This window comes from Pleurodeles waltl, chromosome 10 (genome assembly GCF_031143425.1).
Source record: "Pleurodeles waltl isolate 20211129_DDA chromosome 10, aPleWal1.hap1.20221129, whole genome shotgun sequence".
NCBI classification, from domain to species: Eukaryota; Metazoa; Chordata; class Amphibia; order Caudata; family Salamandridae; genus Pleurodeles; species Pleurodeles waltl.
The window spans coordinates 29,459,779-29,480,354 of NC_090449.1; the positions used below are offsets into that span (position 1 = coordinate 29,459,779).

A 20,576-nucleotide genomic window follows, 5' to 3' on the forward strand; every position below is an offset into this window, starting at 1 on the left:
TATGGCCTTAAAGTTGGTCAATGCTACCTGTTTGCAGGGGAGGTATATTCATGCCCTAATGGACACGGCAAGAGCTGTGGTGCCAAGCTTGCCTCAGGGTGTGCAGGGGCAGTTTGATGAGCTCCTGTTGGACACTCAAGCTGCAGCCAAGCAGGTTATCCAGTCGGATTTGGATATGGCTGATTCAGTTGCCAGGGCAATGGGAACTTCGGTGGCGACCAGGAGGCATGCGTGGCTTAGGTCGTCTGGCTTTTCCATGGATGTTCAGACAACTTTGTTGGACCTTCCATTTGATGTCGAGAAGTTGTTTGGATCCAAGGCTGACTCTGCTTTGGAGTGTTTTAAAGACAGCAGGGCTACTGCAAGGTCCTTGGGACTCCAGGTTTCAGCGTCCACACCCTTTAGATCTTTTCCGAAGTTCAGGGGGTTTGGCAGTGGGTACTCTTTTCGTGGAAGGCCACAGTCCAGCATGCAGCAGCCTGCCAACCCTCTCTTTAGGTCTTATAGAGGGCGGGGAGGGTTAGAACACTAGGAGCCACTCAGCAGCCTCCCATCTCATCTTCTTCCTCTGGGGGAACCCAACAAGGGAAGCAGCCCTAGGTTTCTCTCCATCTTGAATCATACTTCTCCTGTAGGGGGAAGGCTATTTCATTTTCTTCATGAGTGGGAATTAGTCACATCAGACTCTTGGGTGCTGAATATTGTGGGGAAAGGTTATACCCTTCCTTTTCAGGAGTTTCCCCCTCGCATCCCTCCCCATCATTCGTTTTGCACGACAGATCATCTCCTGTTGCTTCAGCACGAGGTGCAAGTCCTTTTGTTAAAGGGTGCAGTGGAGTTGATTCCAAAGCAGGAAAGGGGTCAGGGATGCTATTCGAGATATTTCCTGATTCCCAAGAAGGATGGTCGATTGAGGCCTATCCTGGACCTGAGGATTTTGATTTGGTGCTTCTGGTGTTGAACAAGGAAGACAGGAAGGTGTCTGTCGACTTGCAGGATGCTTATTTTTATATCGCCATTCTGAAGTCGCATAAGAAGTATCTCCGGTTTGTGGTAGGGTCGCAGCACTGCCAGTTTGCGGTCCTTCTTTTTGGTCTTATTTCTGCACCTCAAGTCTTCACGAAGGTGATGGCGGTGGTTGCAGCGGACCTCAGACGGAAGGGAGTATCTGTATTCCCTTACCTGGACGATTGGCTGATAAAAGCCACTCCCCTAGAGCTTGTGCTGCATCACTTGCAAATGACAACACAGTTGTTGTTCAACCTGGGTGTAGGAAGTTGGCTCTGTATATAATATCTCAAAGTAAGAGATAGTGTGCACAGAGTCCAAGGGTTCCCCTTAGAGGTAAGATAGTGGCAAAATTAGATAATTCTAATGCTCTATTTTGTGGTAGTGTGGTCGAGCAGTAGGCTTATCAGAGGGTAGTGTTAAGCATTTGTTGTACACACCCAGGCAATAAATGAGGAACAGGTTTTTATATAGAAAAATATATTTTATTATTTTATTTTAAGAACCACAGGTTCAAGATTTGCAGTAAACACTTTAAATGCAAGGTACTTCACTTAGATACTTTAGGAACTTTGAATAAAAGCAATATCATATACAGTATTTGTAAAAATGGCAATAAGCTATTTTCAAAGTGGACACAGTGCAAAAATCAACAGTTCCTGGGGGAGGTAAGTAAAGGTTAGTTTGTGAGGTAAGTAAAACACTTACAAGTCTCAGTTCTGGGGCATAGGCAGCCCACCGTTAGGGGTTCAAGGCAACCCCAAAGTTACCACACCAGCAGCTCAAGGCCGGTCAGGTGCAGAGGTTAAAGAGGTGCCCAAAACAAGCGCCTATGGAGAACAGGGGTGCTCCGGTTCCAGTCTGCCAGCAGGTAAGTACCTGTGTCCTCGGGGGGCAGACCAGGGGGGTTTTGTAGAGCACTGAGGGGGACACAAGTAGGCCCACAAAACACACCTTCAGATGCACAGGGGCGGCCAGGTGCAGTGTGCAAAGCAGGTGTCGGGTTTTGTATTGGTTTCAGTGGAGGGACCCGGGGGTCACTCCAGCGGTGCAGGCAGGCACAGGGGGGCTTCTCGGGACAGCCACCACCTGGGTTGGACAGAGGGTCGCCTGGGGGTCACTCCTGCGCTGAGGTTCGGTTCCTTCAGGTCCTGTGGGCTGCGGGTGCAGTGCTGGTTCCATGCGTCGGGTCCCTTATTACAGGCAGTCGCGGTCAGAGGGAGTCTGGATTCTCTCTGCAGGCGTCACTGTGGGGGTTCAGGGGGGTCGTCTTTGGCTACTCACAGGCTCGCAGTCGCTGGGGAGTCCTCCCTGTGGTGTTTGTTCTCTAGATCTCGAGCCAGGGGCGTCAGGTGCAAAGTGTGGAGTCTCACGCTTCCGGCGGGAAACGTGCAGTCTTTAAAAGTTGCTTCTTTGTTGCAAATAAATAGCTGGTTTTGAGCAGGGCCGCTGCTCACTGGAGTTTCTTGGTCCTTTAGTCCAGGGCAGTCCTCTGAGGCTTCAGAGGTCGGTGGTCCCTGTCGGATGCGTCGCTGGTTGCAGGTTTTCGAAGTTGGAGACAGGCCAGCAGTTGTCGTTGTCCATCTTCTCTGCAGGCTTGTAGGTCGGCAGTCCTTCTTGTTTCTTCAGGTTGCAGGAATCTGATTTCATGGGTTCAGAGTTGCCCGTAAACACCCAATTTAGGGGTGTGCTTAGGTCTGGGGGCAGTAGCCAATGGCTACTGTCCTTGAGGGTGACTACACCCTCTTTGTGCCTCCTTCCTGAGGGGAGGGGGGCACATCCCTAATCCTATTGGGGGAATCCTCCAAAACCAGGATGGAGGATTTCTAAAGGCAGGGGTCGCCTCAGCTCAGGGCACTTTAGGGGCTGTCCTGACTGGTGGGTGACTCCTCCTTGTTTTTCTCATTATCTCCCCTGGACTTTCCGCCAAAAGTGGGGGCTGTGTCCAGGGGGCGGGCATCTCCACTAGCTGGAGTGCCCTGGGGCATTGTAACACGAAACCTGAGCCTTTGAGGCTCACTGCTAGGTGTTACAGTTCCTGCAAAGGGGGGGGTGTTAAGCACCTCCACCCAGTGCAGGCTTTGTTTCTGTCCTCAGAGAGCACAAATGCTCTCGCCCCAGGGGGGCAGAAACTCGTCTCTCAGCAGCAGGCTGGCACAGACCAGTCAGCCCTGCACTGAAGGATTGGGTAAAATACAGGGGGCATCTCTAAGATGCCCTCTGTGTGCATTTTGTAATAAATCCAACACTGGCATCAGTGTGGGTTTATTATTCTGAGAGGTTTGATACCAAACTTCCCAGTACTCAGTGTAGCCATTATGGAGCTGTGGAGTTCGTTTTTGACAAACTCCCAGACCATATACTTAATATGGTCACACTGTACTTACAAGGTCTAAGAATGGACTTAGACATTGTAGGGGCATATTGCCCATGCAGCTATCCCCTCACCTGTGGTATAGTGCCCCCTGCCTTAGGGCTGTAAGGCCTGCTAGAGGGGTGACTTACCTATGCCACAGGCAGCATTTTGTGTGCATGGCACCCTGAGGGGGATGCCATGTCGACTTTGCCTTTTTCTCCCCACCAACACACCCAATCTGCAATGGCAGTGTGCATGTGTTAGGTGAGGGGTCCCTAAGGGTGGCACAACACATGCTGCAGCCCTTAGAAACCTTCCCTGGTCACAGGGCCCTGGGTACCACTGGTACCTTTCACAAGGGACTTATCTGTGTGTCATGGTTGTGCCAATTGTGAAAACAATGGTACATTTTTAGTGAAAGAACATTGGTGCTGGGGCCTGGTTAGCAGGGTCCCAGCACACTTCTGAGTCAAGTCAGCACCAATATCAGGCAAAAAGTGGGAGGTAACTGCAACAGGGAGCCATTTTCCTACACTGGGCTTTACAGTAAATGTGCCCAAGTCTTACTGGAGCCCTCTCAGTGCCTCCTGTTCATAGGGGCAGTACTGGATACAACATTGAATCGGGCCTATCCTCTGCCTCAGCGGATTCAGGACATTCAGGCGTTGATTCCAAAGTTTCAAACCGGAGCGCCTGTTCCGGTCCTCAAGGTCCTACTTCTGCTCGGTCTGTTTGCTTCTTGCATTCTGTTGGTCACTCATGCACGTTGGCACATGAGGGCTCTCCAGTGGTGCCGCCGCAAGCAGTGGTTTCAACACAAAGGGGATCTCCAGGAATCGATAACGGTCTCCAGAGACGCTGCAGCGGATCTACATGGTGGGCTGTGGGCGGCAACCTTTCCCAAGGAAGGCCGATTTGTCTACTTTCTCCGGCGGCCACGGTCATAACGGATGCTTTCAGTCTAGGGTGGGGAGCTCATCTGGAGAAGCTGGAGATCAAAGGTCATTGGTCTCCAGTAGAACAGATGTTTCACATCAATCTGTTGGAATTACGGGCAATACGTCTGACTCCCAAGGCCTTCCTCCCGTCCCTTCGCGGTCTGTCAGTTCAAGTCTTGATGGACAACCGCAATGTGGTACATCAACAAGCAGAGAGGAGTAGGGTTGTATCTTCTCTGCAGAGAGGCTCTGCGGCTCTGGTCCTGGGCACAGGACCATCGGATTTACATAGTAGCAAACCATCTGGCCGGAGTTCTCAGCGTACGTGCAGACAGTCTCAGTCTGCATTTCTCAGCCGATCATGAGTGGTGTCTCCATCCAGACCTGGTTCTTCACATCTTCCGGATGTGGGGATTTCCACAGATAGACCTTCTTGCCAATCGGGAGAATGCACACTGCCCATTGTTCTGCATCCTCCAGTATCTGGTGCAGGGAGCGTTGGGGGACGCGTTTCAGATGTCCTAGTGTGACCAGTCGCTTTATGCGTTTCCCCCCTGTAAGGAAATGCCTCCTTGGCATGGTTACCCCCTGACTTTTTGCCTTTGCTGATGCTATGTTTTGAATTGAAAGTGTGCTGAGGCCTGCTAACCAGGTCCCAGCACCAGTTTTCTTTCCCTAACCTGTACTTTTGATTCCACAATTGGCACACCCTGGCATCCAGGTAAGTCCCTTGTAACTGGTACCCCTGGTACCAAGGGCCCTGATGCCAGGGAAGGTCTCTAAGGGCTGCAGCATATCTTATGCCACCCTGGGGACCCCTCACTCAGCACAGACACACTGCTTACCAGCTTGTGTGTGCTGGTGAGAACAAAACGAGTAAGTCGACATGGCACTCCCCTCAGGGTGCCATGCCAACCTCACACTGCCTATGCAGTATAGATAAGTCACCCCTCTAGTAGGCCTTACAGCCGTAAGGCAGGGTGCACTATACCATAGGTGAGGGCACAAGTACATGAGTACTGTGCCCCTACAGTGTCTAAGCCAAACCTTAGACATTGTAAGTGCAGGGTAGCCATAAGAGTATATGGTCTGGGAGTCTGTCAAACACGGACTCCACAGCACCATAATGGCTACACTGAAAACTGGGAAGTTTGGTATCAAACTTCTCAGCACAATAAATGCACACTGATGCCAGTGTACATTTTATTGTGAAATACACCCCAGAGGGCACCTTAGAGGTGCCCCCTGAAACCTTAACCGACTATCTGTGTAGGCTGACTGGTTCCAGCAGCCTGCCACAACCGAGACATGTTGCTGGCCCCATGGGTAGAGTGCCTTTGTCACTCTGAGGTCAGTAACAAAGCCTGCACTGGGTGGAGATACTAACACCTCCCCCTTGCAGGAGCTGTCACACCTGGCGGTGAGCCTCAAAGGCTCACCCCTTTGTGCCAGCACCGCAGGACACTCCAGCTAGTGGAGTTGCCCGCCCCCTCCGGCCACAGCCCCCACTTTTGGCGGCAAGGCCGGAGGAAATAATGAAAATAACAAGGAGGAGTCACTGGCCAGTCAGGACAGCCCCTAAGGTGTCCTGAGCTGAAGTGACTCTAACTTTTAGAAATCCTCCATCTTGCAGATGGAGGATTCCCCAATAGGATTAGGGATGTGACCCCCTCCCCTTGGGAGGAGGCACAAAGAGGGTGTACCCACTCTCAGGGCTAGTAGCCATTGGCTACTAACCCCCCAGACCTAAACACGCCCTTAAATTTAGTATTTAAGGGCTCCCCTGAACCTAAGAATTTAGATTCCTGAAACTACAAGAAGAAGAAGACTGCCGAGCTGAAAAACCCCTGCAGAGGAAGAACAGAAGACACCAACTGCTTTGGCCCCAGTCCTACCGGCCTGTCTCCTGCCTTCCAAAGAACCCTGCTCCAGCGATGCTTTCCAAGGGACCAGCGACCTCTGAATCCTCTGAGGACTGCCCGACTTCAAGAAAGACAAGAAACTCCCGAGGACAGCGGCACTGCTCCAAAAGAACTGCAACTTTGTTTCAAGGAGCAGACTTAAAGACCCCTGCAACTCCCCGCAAGAAGCGTGAGACTTGCAACACTGCACCCGGCGACCCCGACTCGACTGGTGGAGAACCAACACCTCAGGGAGGACCCTCTGGCGACTCCGAGACCGTGAGTAACCAAAGTTGTCCCCCCTGAGCCCCCACAGCGACGCCTGCAGAGGGAATCCCGAGGCTCCCCCTGACCGCGACTGCCTGAACTCCATTTCCCGACGGCTGGAAAAGACTCTGCACCCGCAGCCCCCAGCACCGAAAGGAACGGAACTCCTGTGCAGGAGTGACCCCCAGGAGGCCCTCTCCCTTGCCCAGGTGGTAGCTACCCCGAGGAGCCCCCCCCCTTGCCTGCCTGCAACGCTGAAGAGATCCCTTGATCTCTCATTGGTTTACATTGAAAACCCGACGCTTGTTTCTACACTGCACCCGGCCGCCCCAGTGCCGCTGAGGGTGTACTTGTTGTGTGAACTTGTGTCCCCCCCGGTGCCCTACAAAACCCCCCTGGCCTGCCCTCCGAAGACGCGGGTACTTACCTGCTGGCAGACCGGAATCGGGGCACCCCCTTCTCTCCATTGCAGCCTATGCGTTTTGGGCACCTCTTTGACCTCTGCACCTGACCGGCCCTGAGCTGCTGGTGTGGTAACTTTGGGGTTGCTCTGAACCCCCAACGCTGGGCTACCTTGGACCCAAACCTGAGACTTGTAAGTGATTTACTTACCTGACAAAACTAACAAAAACTTACCTCCCCCAGGAACTGTGAAAATTGCACTGTGTCCACTTTTAAAACAGCTTATTGTGTTTTATGTGAAAAGTATACATGCTAATGTAATGATTCAAAGTTCCTAAAGTACTTACCTGCAATACCTTTCAAATGAGATATTACATGTAGAATTTGAACCTGTGGTTCTTAAAATAAACTAAGAAAATATATTTTTCTATAACAAAACCTATTGGCTGGATTTGTCTCTGAGTGTGTGTTCCTCATTTATTGCCTGTGTGTATGTACAACAAATGCTTAACACTACTCCTTTGATAAGCCTACTGCTCGACCACACTACCACGAAATAGAGCATTAGTATTATCTCTTTTTGCCACTATCTTACCTCTAAGGGGAACCCTTGGACTCTGTGCATACTATTCCTTACTTTGAAATAGTGCATACAGAGCCAACTTCCTACATTGGTGGATCAGCGGTGGGGTACAAGACTTTGCATTTGCTGGACTACTCAGCCAATACCTGATCACATGACAAATTCCAAAAATTGTCATTAGAAATTGTTTTTGCAATTTGAAATTTTTCTAAATTCTTAAAAGTCCTGCTAGGGCCTTGTGTTAGTCCCTGTTAGCATTTCCTTTTAGAGTTTAAAAGTTTGGTAAAAGTTTGAATTAGAACCTAGAACTAGTTTTAGATTCTTAAAAAGTATTCCAACTTTTAGAAGCATAATGTCTAGTGCAGAGATAAATGTGGTGGAACTCGACACCACACCTTACCTCCATCTTAAGATGAGGGAGCTAAGGTCACTCTGTACACTAAAGAAAATAGTAATGGGCCCCAGACCTTCCAAACTACAGCTCCAGGAGCTTTTGGCAGAGTTTGAAAGAGCCAACCCCTCTGAGGATGGCAACACAGAGGATGATGATAGTGACTTGGAGGGTGATTCCCCCCTACCAGTCCTATCTAGGGAAGACAGGGCCTCTCAAGCCCTGACTCCACAAATCATAGTCAGAGATGCTGGTTCCCTCACAGGAGGGAAATCACTGAGGATAACTCCAGTGAAGAGGACATCCAGTTAGCCAGGATGGCCAAAAGATTGGCTTTGGAAAGACAGATCCTTGCCATAGAAAGGGAAAGACAAGAGATGGGCCTAGGACCCATCAATGGTGGCAGCAACATAAATAGGGTCAGAGATTCTCCTGACATGTTGAAAATCCCTAAAGGGATTGTAACTAAATATGAAGATGGTGATGACATCACCAAATGGTTCACAGCTTTTGAGAGGGCTTGTGTAACCAGAAAAGTGAACAAATCTCACTGGGGTGCTCTCCTTTGGGAAATGTTCACAGGAAAGTGTAGGGATAGACTCCTCACACTCTCTGGAAAAGATGCAGAATCTTATGACCTCATGAAGGGTACCCTGATTGAGGGCTTTGGATTCTCCACTGAGGAGTATAGGATTAGATTCAGGGGGGCTCAAAAATCCTCGAGCCAGACCTGGGTTGACTTTGTAGACTACTCAGTAAAAACACTAGATGGTTGGATTCAAGGCAGTGGTGTAAGTAATTATGATGGGCTGTACAATTTATTTGTGAAAGAACACCTATTAAGTAATTGTTTCAATGATAAACTGCATCAGCATCTGGTAGACCTAGGACCAATTTCTCCCCAAGAATTGGGAAAGAAGGCGGACCATTGGGTCAAGACTAGGGTGTCCAAAACTTCCACAGGGGGTGACCAAAAGAAAGGGGTCACAAAACCTCCCCAGGGGAAAGGTGGTGAGACAGCCAAAAACAAAAATAGTAAACAGTCTTCTACAGGCCCCCAAAAACCTGCACAGGAGGGTGGGCCCAGAGCCTCTTCACAAAACAATCCTGGGTACAAGGGTAAAAACTTTGATCCCAAAAAGGCCTGGTGTCGTAGCTGTAGTCAGTCTGGAAACCAAACTGGAGACAAGGCCTGTCCCAAGAAAGATACCACTTCTAACTCCACTCCAGCTAAAACTGGAATGGCCAGTCTCCAAGTGGGATCAACAGTGTGCCCAGAGCAAATCAGGTGTCACACTGAAGCTACATTAGTCTCTGAGGGTGGGGTGGATTTAGCCACACTGGCTGCCTGGCCCCCTAACATGCAAAAATACAGGCAGCAGCTCTTAATTAATGGGACAAGTGTAGAGGGCCTGAGGGATACAGGTGCCAGTGTCACTATGGTGACAGAGAAACTGGTTTCCCCTGGCCAATACCTGACTGGATAAACCTATCCAGTCACCAATGCTGACAATCAAACTAAAGTACATCCCATGGCAATGGTAACTTTAGAGTGGGGAGGGGTCAATGGCCTGAAACAGGTGGTGGTCTCCTCAAATATCCCAGTAGACTGTTTGCTTGGAAATGACCTGGAGTCCTCAGCATGGGCTGAGGTAGAACTGAAAACCCATGCAGCCATGCTGACTATCCCTGAACTGGTGTGTGTCAAAACAAGGGCACAGTGCAAGGCACAGGGTGAAAAAGTAGAGCTGGAGTCTGGAAGAAAGGCCCAGCCTACCAAGAGAAAAGGAAAGTCAGCTGGGAAACCAGCTGCAACACAACAAGAAAAAGAGAGCCTCTCTTCTCAGGAAGAAGTTCTGCCCTCTGAGGGAACTGAGCCTATGGAGCTGGAACCTTATCAGGTTGAGCTCTTGGGCCCAGGGGGACCCTCAAGGGAAGAGTTGTGTAAGGGACAAGAAACCTGTCCCTCTCTTGAAGGCCTTAGGCAGCAAGCTGCTGAAGAGTCCAAAGGCAAGAAAAATGGAACACATAGGGTCTATTGGGAAGATGGACTCCTGTACACTGAGGCAAGAGATCCCAAACCTGGTGCCACTAGGAGAGTGGTAGTGCCTCAGGGGTTCAGAGAGTTTATTCTGACCTTAGCCCATGATATTCCCCTTGCTGGGCATTTGGGACAAACCAAGACGTGGGAGAGGTTAGTCAACCACTTCTACTGGCCCAACATGTCCCAGAAGGTTAAGGAGTTTTGCACCTCCTGTCCCACCTGTCAAGCCAGTGGTAAGACAGGTGGACATCCAAAGGCCCCCCTCATTCCACTTCCAGTGGTGGGGGTCCCCTTTGAAAGAGTGGGTGTGGACATAGTGGGTCCACTGGAACCTCCCACAGCCTCAGGAAATATGTACATCCTAGTAGTAGTGGATCATGCTACTAGGTATCCTGAAGCTATTCCCCTTAGGTCGACTACTGCCCCTGCAGTAGCCAAGGCCCTCATTGGTATCTTTACCAGAGTGGGCTTCCCTAAGGAGGTGGTGTCTGACAGAGGTACCAACTTCATGTCAGCATACCTAAAACACATGTGGAATGAATGTGGAGTGACTTATAAATTCACTACACCATATCATCCACAAACTAATGGCCTTGTTGAGAGATTCAACAAGACATTAAAGGGCATGATCATGGGGCTCCCAGAAAAACTCAAAAGGAGATGGGATGTCCTCCTGCCATGTCTGCTTTTCGCTTACAGAGAGGTGCCTCAGAAGGGAGTAGGGTTCTCACCCTTTGAACTTCTGTTTGGCCACCCTGTAAGGGGACCACTAGCTCTTGTGAAAGAAGGCTGGGAGAGACCTCTTCATGAGCCTAAACAAGACATAGTGGACTATGTACTTGGCCTTCGCTCAAGGATGGCAGAGTACATGGAAAAGGCAAGCAAAAACCTTGAGGCCAGCCAACAGCTCCAGAAGTGTTGGTATGACCAAAAGGCTGCACTGGTTGAATTTCAACCAGGGCAGAAAGTATGGGTTTTGGAGCCTGTGGCTCCCAGGGCACTTCAGGACAAATGGAGTGGCCCTTACCCAATCCTGGAAAAGAAGAGTCAGGTCACCTACCTGGTGGACCTAGGCACAAGCAGGAGCCCCAAGAGGGTGATCCATGTAAACCGCCTAAAACTCTTCCATGACAGGGCTGATGTGAATCTGTTGATGGTAACAGATGAGGACCAGGAAGCTGAGAGTGAGCCTCTCCCTGATCTCCTCTCATCAGACCCTAAAGATGGCTCAGTGGATGGAGTGATCTATTCAGACACCCTCTCTGGCCAACAGCAAGCTGACTGTAGGAAGGTCCTACAACAGTTTGCTGAGCTCTTTTCCCTAACCCCTGGTCAGACACACCTGTGTACCCATGATGTGGACACAGGAGACAGCATGCCTGTCAAAAACTAAATCTTCAGACAGTCTGATCAAGTTAAGGAAAGCATCAAGGTGGAAGTCCACAAGATGCTGGAATTGGGAGTAATTGAGTACTCTGACAGCCCCTGGGCTAGCCCAGTGGTCTTAGTCCCCAAACCTCACACCAAAGAAGGAAAGAGAGAGATGAGGTTTTGTGTGGACTACAGAGGCCTTAATTCTGTCACCAAGACAGATGCCCATCCCATTCCTAGAGCTGACGAGCTGATTGACAAATTAGGTGCTGCCAAATTCTTAAGTACCTTTGACTTAACAGCAGGGTACTGGCAAATCAAAATGGCACCTGGAGCAAAAAAGAAAACAGCATTCTCCACACCTGATGGACATTATCAGTTTACTGTTATGCCCTTTGGTTTAAAGAATGCCCCTGCCACCTTCCAAAGGTTGGTGAATCAAGTCCTTGCTGGGTTGGAGTCCTTTAGTGCAGCTTATCTTGATGATATTGCTGTCTTTAGCTCCAATTGGCAGGATCACCTGGTCCACCTGAAGAAGGTTTTGAAGGCTCTGCAATCTGCAGGCCTCTCTATCAAGGCATCCAAATGCCAGATAGGGCAGGGAACTGTGGTTTACTTGGGACACCTTGTAGGTGGAGGCCAAGTTCAGCCACTCCAGCCTAAGATCCAGACTATTCTGGACTGGGCAGCTCCAAAAACCCAGACCCAAGTCAGGGCATTCCTTGGCTTGACTGGGTACTATAGGAGGTTTGTGAAGGGATATGGATCCATTGTGACAGCCCTCACAGAACTCACCTCCAAGAAAATGCCCAAGAAAGTAAACTGGACTGTAGAATGCCAACAGGCCTTTGACACCCTGAAACAAGCTATGTGCACAGCACCAGTTCTAAAAGCTCCAGATTACTCCAAGCAGTTCATTGTGCAAACAGATGCCTCTGAACATGGGATAGGGGCAGTTTTGTCCCAAACAAATGATGATGGCCTTGACCAGCCTGTTGCTTTCATTAGCAGGAGGTTACTCCCCAGGGAGCAGCGTTGGAGTGCCATTGAGAGAGAGGCCTTTGCTGTGGTTTGGTCCCTGAAGAAGCTGAGACCATACCTCTTTGGTACTCACTTCCTAGTTCAGACTGACCACAGACCTCTCAGATGGCTGATGCAAATGAAAGGTGAAAATCCAAAACTGTTGAGGTGGTCCATCTCCCTACAGGGAATGGACTTTATAGTGGAACACAGACCTGGGACTGCCCATGCCAATGCAGATGGCCTTTCCAGGTTCTTCCACTTAGAAAATGAAGACTCTCTTGGGAAAGGTTAGTCTCATCCTCTTTCATTTGGGGGGGGGGGGTTGTGTAAGGAAATGCCTCCTTGGCATGGTTACCCCCTGACTTTTTGCCTTTGCTGATGCTATGTTTTGAATTGAAAGTGTGCTGAGGCCTGCTAACCAGGCCCCAGCACCAGTGTTCTTTCCCTAACCTGTACTTTTGATTCCACAATTGGCACACCCTGGCATCCAGGTAAGTCCCTTGTAACTGGTACCCCTGGTACCAAGGGCCCTAATGCCAGGGAAGGTCTCTAAGGGCTGCAGCATATCTTATGCCACCCTGGGGACCCCTCACTCAGCACAGACACACTGCTTACCAGCTTGTGTGTGCTGGTGAGAACAAAACGAGTAAGTCGACATGGCACTCCCCTCAGGGTGCCATGCCAACCTCACACTGCCTATGCAGTATAGATAAGTCACCCCTCTAGTAGGCCTTACAGCCCTAAGGCAGGGTGCACTATACCATAGGTGAGGGCACCAGTACATGAGTACTGTGCCCCTACAGTGTCTAAGCCAAACCTTAGACATTGTAAGTGCAGGGTAGCCATAAGAGTATATGGTCTGGGAGTCTGTCAAACACGGACTCCACAGCACCATAATGGCTACACTGAAAACTGGGAAGTTTGGTATCAAACTTCTCAGCACAATAAATGCACACTGATGCCAGTGTACATTTTATTGTGAAATACACCCCAGAGGGCACCTTAGAGGTGCCCCCTGAAACCTTAACCGACTATCTGTGTAGGCTGACTGGTTCCAGCAGCCTGCCACAACTGAGACATGTTGCTGGCCCCATGGGGAGAGTGCCTTTGTCACTCTGAGGCCAGTAACAAAGCCTGCACTGGGTGGAGATGCTAACACCTCCCCCAGGCAGGAGCTGTCACACCTGGCGGTGAGCCTCAAAGGCTCACCCCTTTGTGCCAGCACCGCAGGACACTCCAGTTAGTGGAGTTGCCCGCCCCCTCCGGCCACGGCCCCCACTTTTGGCGGCAAGGCCGGAGGAAATAATGAGAATAACAAGGAGGAGTCACTGGCCAGTCAGGACAGCCCCTAAGGTGTCCTGAGCGGAAGTGACTCTAACTTTTAGAAATCCTCCATCTTGCAGATGGAGGATTCCCCAATAGGATTAGGGATGTGACCCCCTCCTCTTGGGAGGAGGCACAACCACCCTCAGGGCTAGTGGCCATTGGCTACTAACCCCCCAGACCTAAACACGCCCTTAAATTTAGTATTTAAGGGCTCCCCTGAACCTAAGAATTTAGATTCCTGAAACTACAAGAAGAAGAAGACTGCTGAGCTAAAAAACCCCTGCAGAGGAAGAACAGAAGACACCAACTGCTTTGGCCCCAGTCCTACCGGCCTGTCTCCTGCCTTCCAAAGAACCCTGCTCCAGCGACGCTTTCCAAGGGACCAGCGACCTCTGAATTTTCTGAGGACTGCCCGACTTCAAGAAAGACAAGAAACTCCCGAGGACAGCGGCACTGCTCCAAAAGAACTGCAACTTTGTTTCAAGGAGCAGACTTAAAGACCCCTGCAACTCCCCGCAAGAAGCGTGAGACTTGCAACACTGCACCCGGCGACCCCGACTCGACTGGTGGAGAACCAACACCTCAGGGAGGACCCTCCGGCGACTCTGAGACCGTGAGTAACCAAAGTTGTCCCCCCTGAGCCCCCACAGCGACGCCTGCAGAGGGAATCCCGAGGCTCCCCCGACCGCGACAGCCTGAACTCCATTTCCCGACGGCTGGAAAAGACTCTGCACCCGCAGCCCCCAGCACCGAAAGGAATGGAACTCCTGTGCAGGAGTGACCCCCAGGAGGCCCTCTCCCTTGCCCAGGTGGTGGCTACCCCGAGGAGCCCCCCCCTTTGCCTGCCTGCAACGCTGAAGAGATCCCTTGATCTCTCATTGGTTTACATTGAAAACCCGACGCTTGTTTCTACACTGCACCCGGCCGCCCCAGTGCCGCTGAGGGTGTACTTTTTGTGTGAACTTGTGTCCCCCCCGGTGCCCTACAAAACCCCCCTGGTCTGCCCTCCGAAGACGCGGGTACTTACCTGCTGGCAGACCGGAACCGGGGCACCCCCTTCTCTCCATTGCAGCCTATGCGTTTTGGGCACCTCTTTGACCTCTGCACCTGACCGGCCCTGAGCTGCTGGTGTGGTAACTTTGGGGTTGCTCTGAACCCACAACGGTGGGCTACCTTGGACCCAAACCTGAGACTTGTAAGTGATTTACTTACCTGACAAAACTAACAAAAACTTACCTCCCCCAGGAACTGTGAAAATTGCACTGTGTCCACTTTTAAAACAGCTTATTGTGTTTTATGTGAAAAGTATACATGCTAATGTAATGATTCAAAGTTCCTAAAGTACTTACCTGCAATACCTTTCAAATGAGATATTACATGTAGAATTTGAACCTGTGGTTCTTAAAATAAACTAAGAAAATATATTTTTCTATAACAAAACCTATTGGCTGGATTTGTCTCTGAGTGTGTGTTCCTCATTTATTGCCTGTGTGTATGTACAACAAATGCTTAACACTACTCCTTTGATAAGCCTACTGCTCGACCACACTACCACAAAATAGAGCATTAGTATTATCTCTTTTTGCCACTATCTTACTTCTAAGGGGAACCCTTGGACTCTGTGCATACTATTCCTTACTTTGAAATAGTGCATACAGAGCCAACTTCCTACACCCCCATACCCTTGATTCCTTGGGTTCTGAGGAAGATTCGCCAAGATCGGGCTCAAGTCATTTTAATAGCCCTGGATTGGCCAAGAAGGGTGTGGTACACAGACCTTCTCCAACTCTCACTGTGCCCTCTGATCTCACTCCCTCTCAGGGCAGACCTCCTCTCGCAGTCGCAGGGGCAGGTTCTATACCCCCACCTCCAGAGCCTGCATCTACATGCCTGGAGATTGGACTGGACAATCTGAGTTCCTTTTCTCTCCCTCCAGAAGTGGTAGATGTTATCTTATCGGCCAGGCGACACTCAACCAAGATTGTCTATGCTAACAGATAGGCAAACTTTGTTGCTTGGTGTGGAGAGAAGCAAATTGATCCCTTAAAGGCCCATTTGTCTTATGTTTTGCTTTTTGCACTGTCCTTGGCACAGAAGGGATGTGCAGTTGCGACTGTGAAGGGTTATTTATCAGCGCTGTCGGCCTTTCTGTGCCTTCTGATCAGCCTTCCTTATTTAAGTCCCCTATAGTTATTAGGTTCTTGAGAGGCTTGACTAACAAGTTTCCTCCCACTCCGTTTCTCATGCCTTAGTGGGATTTGAATTTGGTTTTTACTTTTTTAATGGGTTCACCGTTTGACCCTATGCATTCTTGCCCGTTGAGGCTTTTAGTTTTGAAAACAGTTTTCCTCACAGCTATCACGTCTGCTAGGCATGTGAGTGAACTCCAGGCTCTTAGTGTGAAACATCCTTTTACATCCTTTCATGCTGACAAGGTGGTGATGAGAACAAGGGCGGCTTTCCTTCCGAAAGTTGTCACTCCCTTTCATATGGGGCAATCTATAACACTCTCGTCCTTTTATCCTCCTCCCCATCCGTCAAAGGAGGAGGAAAGACTTAATCACCTAGATCCAAGAAGGGCTCTGGAGTTTTTACATTGAAAGGACAAGAGACTTTCGTATTGATGATCAACTCTTCGTTGGATATGTGGGCAAGATGAAGGGCAAAGCCGTCCACAAGAGAACCCTTTCCAGGTGGGTCATTCTTTGTTATTCACTGGCAAAGAAGGTTCCTCCTGAAGGCATTAGGGCCCATTCCACCAGGGCTAAGTCTGCTACTTCGGCCTTGGCTAGAGGTGTCCCAGTTGCTGAAATTTGTAAGGCTGCAACTTGGGCTTCCCTCCACACTTTTGCAAAGCATTATTGCTTAGACTCGGAAGTTAGGAGGGACAGCCATTTTGCGCATTCTGTTTTGCAGGATTTCTTGGTTTGACCGGTCAGGCACCCACCTCTGAGTGCGGGACTGCTTTGGGATTCTGTTCATAAGGTGAGGAATCCACAGGTAGTTGAATCAATCAGAAGAACAAGTTACTTACCTTCGGTAACGCTTTTTCTGGTAGATACAGTAGCTACATGTGGATTCCTCACAGTCTGGCCCTCGCCATTATGACAAAAAATGCTTGTCTGAAAGCATAAATATGTTTTGGCCTAAAAAAGCACACATTGCTATAGTACTACCGGGCACATACAGGAACTACTTTGTGTGCGGATGTGCTCCTTGTAAATGAGTAGCATGCCCTCACTTAGTTAGCCAATGGTTGAAGTGGGATGAGACACTGGGCCATGCTGTTTGCTCTAGCGGGAGTAAGACAATGTGAAAGGCACAACAACAGACCAATAAATGAAGAAAGATTGCTGAAGCCACCTGTGACTTAGGATATTTTATATATATATATATATATATATATATATATATATATATATATATATATATATATATATATATATAATATAATTTTAGTAAATTTAAAGGGTCTTGGCTAATGCCAGGCCTAAAAAGAGAGGAAAAACCAACAAGCATGTTGACATAGCCACTTTTGGTGGTCACATCATATACAAGGTGCGCACAAGCTTAATGACGTGAGATCATGCATCACCAGGCATGCATGCACCTAGGAAATGAGAATGACGCGGGTGCCACTTTTTAGAGATGTGCTTACCAATCCAAGATGGTAAATGTCATTTGGATAGATAAATTTTAAAAAATCATTTTACTTGCACAAAAGCGCTTCATACACTGCAGAGCTTCCTGACAGCAAATGGCAGCTGCTGGGTCCTCCAAAAAAGGAGTTGGTGGGTGGGAGCAAGGTGGAGTGGTGAGGGGGAAGGGATAGGGTGACCAGATTTCCAGACTAAAAAACTGGAACAGCCATTGATATAAAAATAGGACTAAAAGTTGACACTGCACTGACCAGTGTCAACATTTAGTCATATTTCTATGTCAATGGAGATAGATAGATAGATAGATAGATAGATAGATAGATAGATAGATAGATAGATAGATAGATAGATAGATAGACATGGCCAAGGAAGTCTTTAATTTTCATGCTAAAGAAACACACACCTTTGTAGCATGAAGATTAAAGACTTTCTTGGCTATGCTGCCATGTGTCGCAGGAAGGGCTTTGTGAATCTGGCCTCAGGTGATAGGCTTTGAAGGGGTTAATTAACCTCCAATAAATCCTGTTGTACTGCCTGAATTAAGTCAGGCAGGAGCATCTTTAAAACACATCTCTGTCCTTGGTGCCCTGAGAGGGCCGGTTTGAACACGAGCCTTCAGAGCACAGTGATAAATGTGCGTGCTCACCTGACCCTCTCTCCAAACCAGGACATTTATGAAGTGTCAGGATGCCGGGACAGTCATGGAAAAAACAGGGCTGTCCGGGCAAATCCAGGACGTCTGGTCATCCTAGCAAGAGAGCAACAGAGGTATTTGCGGCTGGATATGCAGGAGGACAAAAAATAATATTAAAAAATGCAGGAAGGGGTGGGGAAATAAAAAGAGAGATTTGAGGGGATGAAGTAGCAACAGGGAGATCACCAGGAAGTTTGCAAGGGAGCAGCACACGAGGGAGAGTACTTGAAAATAGTCACTTCTTTAGAGTGCTGGACTTAAATCCAGCTCTGTGAATGCAAGCAGTGGAAGAATGCAAGCCATCCAACAAAATCATGGTAACAAGCTTATGCTCCAGAGGAGGAACAAACACAAGAAGAGAAAGACAAGCTATGGAAAAGGAGCAAGTTACCAAGAGTGGTGATAAAGCCAACCATTGGTAAGCAATAGAAGAGCTCTAGGCCCACTGTACGTTTTCGGTAAGAGGCTTTCCCCTACCGAAAGCTAAAAGCTGTATGGCTGGCAAGAGTTAAACAGCACTACCTCCAGTGCGTCATGCACTTTGTAGGTGTCAATCATGACTACCACAGAGTAGGCGCATGAGAGTTGACAAAATGATGCCAAACTGTGTATAACTATCTGACCACATTAAACACAGCACGCACGCTCGTTACCAGTAAACATTGTGAGAGGGAATTTATCAATATTGTCCCAGCCATCAGACCTCTGGCCTTATTAAACAGATATTTAAGCAACGGCAAAAGTCGGGAGTGCCACTGTGCGCATCTGCAAGAGACCCAGTGACACTCCCAGTGTATCACAGCATACATGCCAACAGTTTACAACAAGAAAGTGGGACATTTTGAAAACAAAATCGGAAGAATGTATTTTTCCCAGTGATTTATATGGTAGCAGGGGCCATTGTAAACGGGAGTCAGTTAATGTTTGGCTTCTAACATCGGGAGCCTCCCGCTTGAATCTGGCCTGTTGTCATGTATGTCACAGTCAGCCTGGCTGACCAACAGCCTCACACTTTAGTTGTTTGATCAGTGAGCTGTGTGTATTGATGCAGTTCCCACACTGCTGCAGTCCTCCAGACCTGAAGTGCGCAGCACCTATGAAAAAAAATATGAACTACGGAGCGAGTTTAGCTAAAATAAAAATTGTGCCATTTCTGGGCCCAAGCTGCCGAGGAAAACCGTTCTGCAATCTATTGTACAACATGAGGACTTGAGGCACTCTGTATCCTTGCACAGTTTTGGCATATATATTTAAGCAGTTTGTTTCAGCCCACTATTCTTTATTTATTTAAACACGAATGCAACCTTTGATGTTTTCATAGTGCCCAAAAATACAGCCGTATCAGCGTTCACACAAACGCGAGTTCGCTTCAGTGAAAAATATGTAGTGGTTTCAAAAAGTAACAATAAAATGCTTTTGACTAAAAGCACACTTTTTGGCCCATTTTGGAACAGCAGGATATAACTGCAGTAGGAGGAATTGCGCCATAAAACACACTTTTGCAGCCTGCACCACGGGAAAGCTGGGCGCGCTCTGAAGTCATTGCAGGAAGCAAGACAAAACGACATGGCACAACTGAAGTCTTTCTTCACTACTCAGAGGGAAGTATGTTGTCTCTGTTTATCGGCACCTCCACAACAAGGTCCTCTGATTAGGAGGTGTCAGACGGCCCATGGTGTCTGCAGTAGAATGTTCACTCTGTGCTCGCATGGAAATGACCGCTAGGTGGCTGGTACACGTCATCTGTAGGTACTAGAAGCCACCAGAGTCACTAAATGTCAGCGCTCCCATATGGTCTAGCGGTTAGGATTCCTGGTTTTCACCCAGGCGGCCCGGGTTCGACTCCCGGTATGGGAACAGTGTTGTTTTTACTTTTTTATATTTAACACACGAATTAAATAAGAATGCAAGCTATAACTTATAAAATAAATGTTGGATACATAAGTGAAAAATGGGCGAGCAGAATTTTGCTATGTACATGTGCTATATTTCTTAATTCGATTTGTAAAGCGCTATCACGTCACTCATCTCAGTGCTACATCAGCAGATTAAGGTTCAAAAAACGATTTAGAACAGATGGTAAATTTGCTTGCGCAATTAGGAGCACATCACTGCTGCATAGCGCCCTCCATGGGAGCCACTGTTAATCCTGGCTGTATTTCAGTACTCTTCAAATTCAACACAGCAGTGCATCCAGTAAATATAGCCATGACACTGACAAAGCAAACGTGCTTCTCGTAGCTTCTAGAAAACCATAAACAACTGTTTTCAGGCTAAAATTACGACGGAAAAAAGTACAGTAAGAAAGGAGAGTGCTTCTTTTCGATAAAAATAGACGAGTTGGCATCAAAGATGCAAAATGAAATTCTTGTAAAACACTTGCACTTTGAGCTTTTTGTAAATAGTGTTGCCTAAATGCCTACATTCAAAGCAATGACCAAAAAAATTCCCCCGCAGCGTCTGCTGGTAAAGTATTTACATTGTTAATAAAATATTAGGCTCCATTCACTCGGTTGTGGATCTCAGAAGGAATGCAACTGCATATTGAGTGTGTATGTGACGAGTAACAGTTTTTAGATGATTTATTCCCTTACTTATGTAGCTGTTCTGTTG

At 48.4% G+C, this 20,576-nt stretch overlaps 1 non-coding gene across 1 annotated transcript; it reads left to right on the plus strand.

Annotated features, from left to right (window-relative positions):
- The first annotated feature begins 19,748 nt into the window (after positions 1 to 19,748).
- On the plus strand, positions 19,749 to 19,820 carry TRNAE-UUC (transfer RNA glutamic acid (anticodon UUC)). Its single transcript has one exon. It is a non-coding gene; the product is annotated as a tRNA-Glu (tRNA).
- The last annotated feature ends 756 nt before the right edge of the window (positions 19,821 to 20,576 follow it).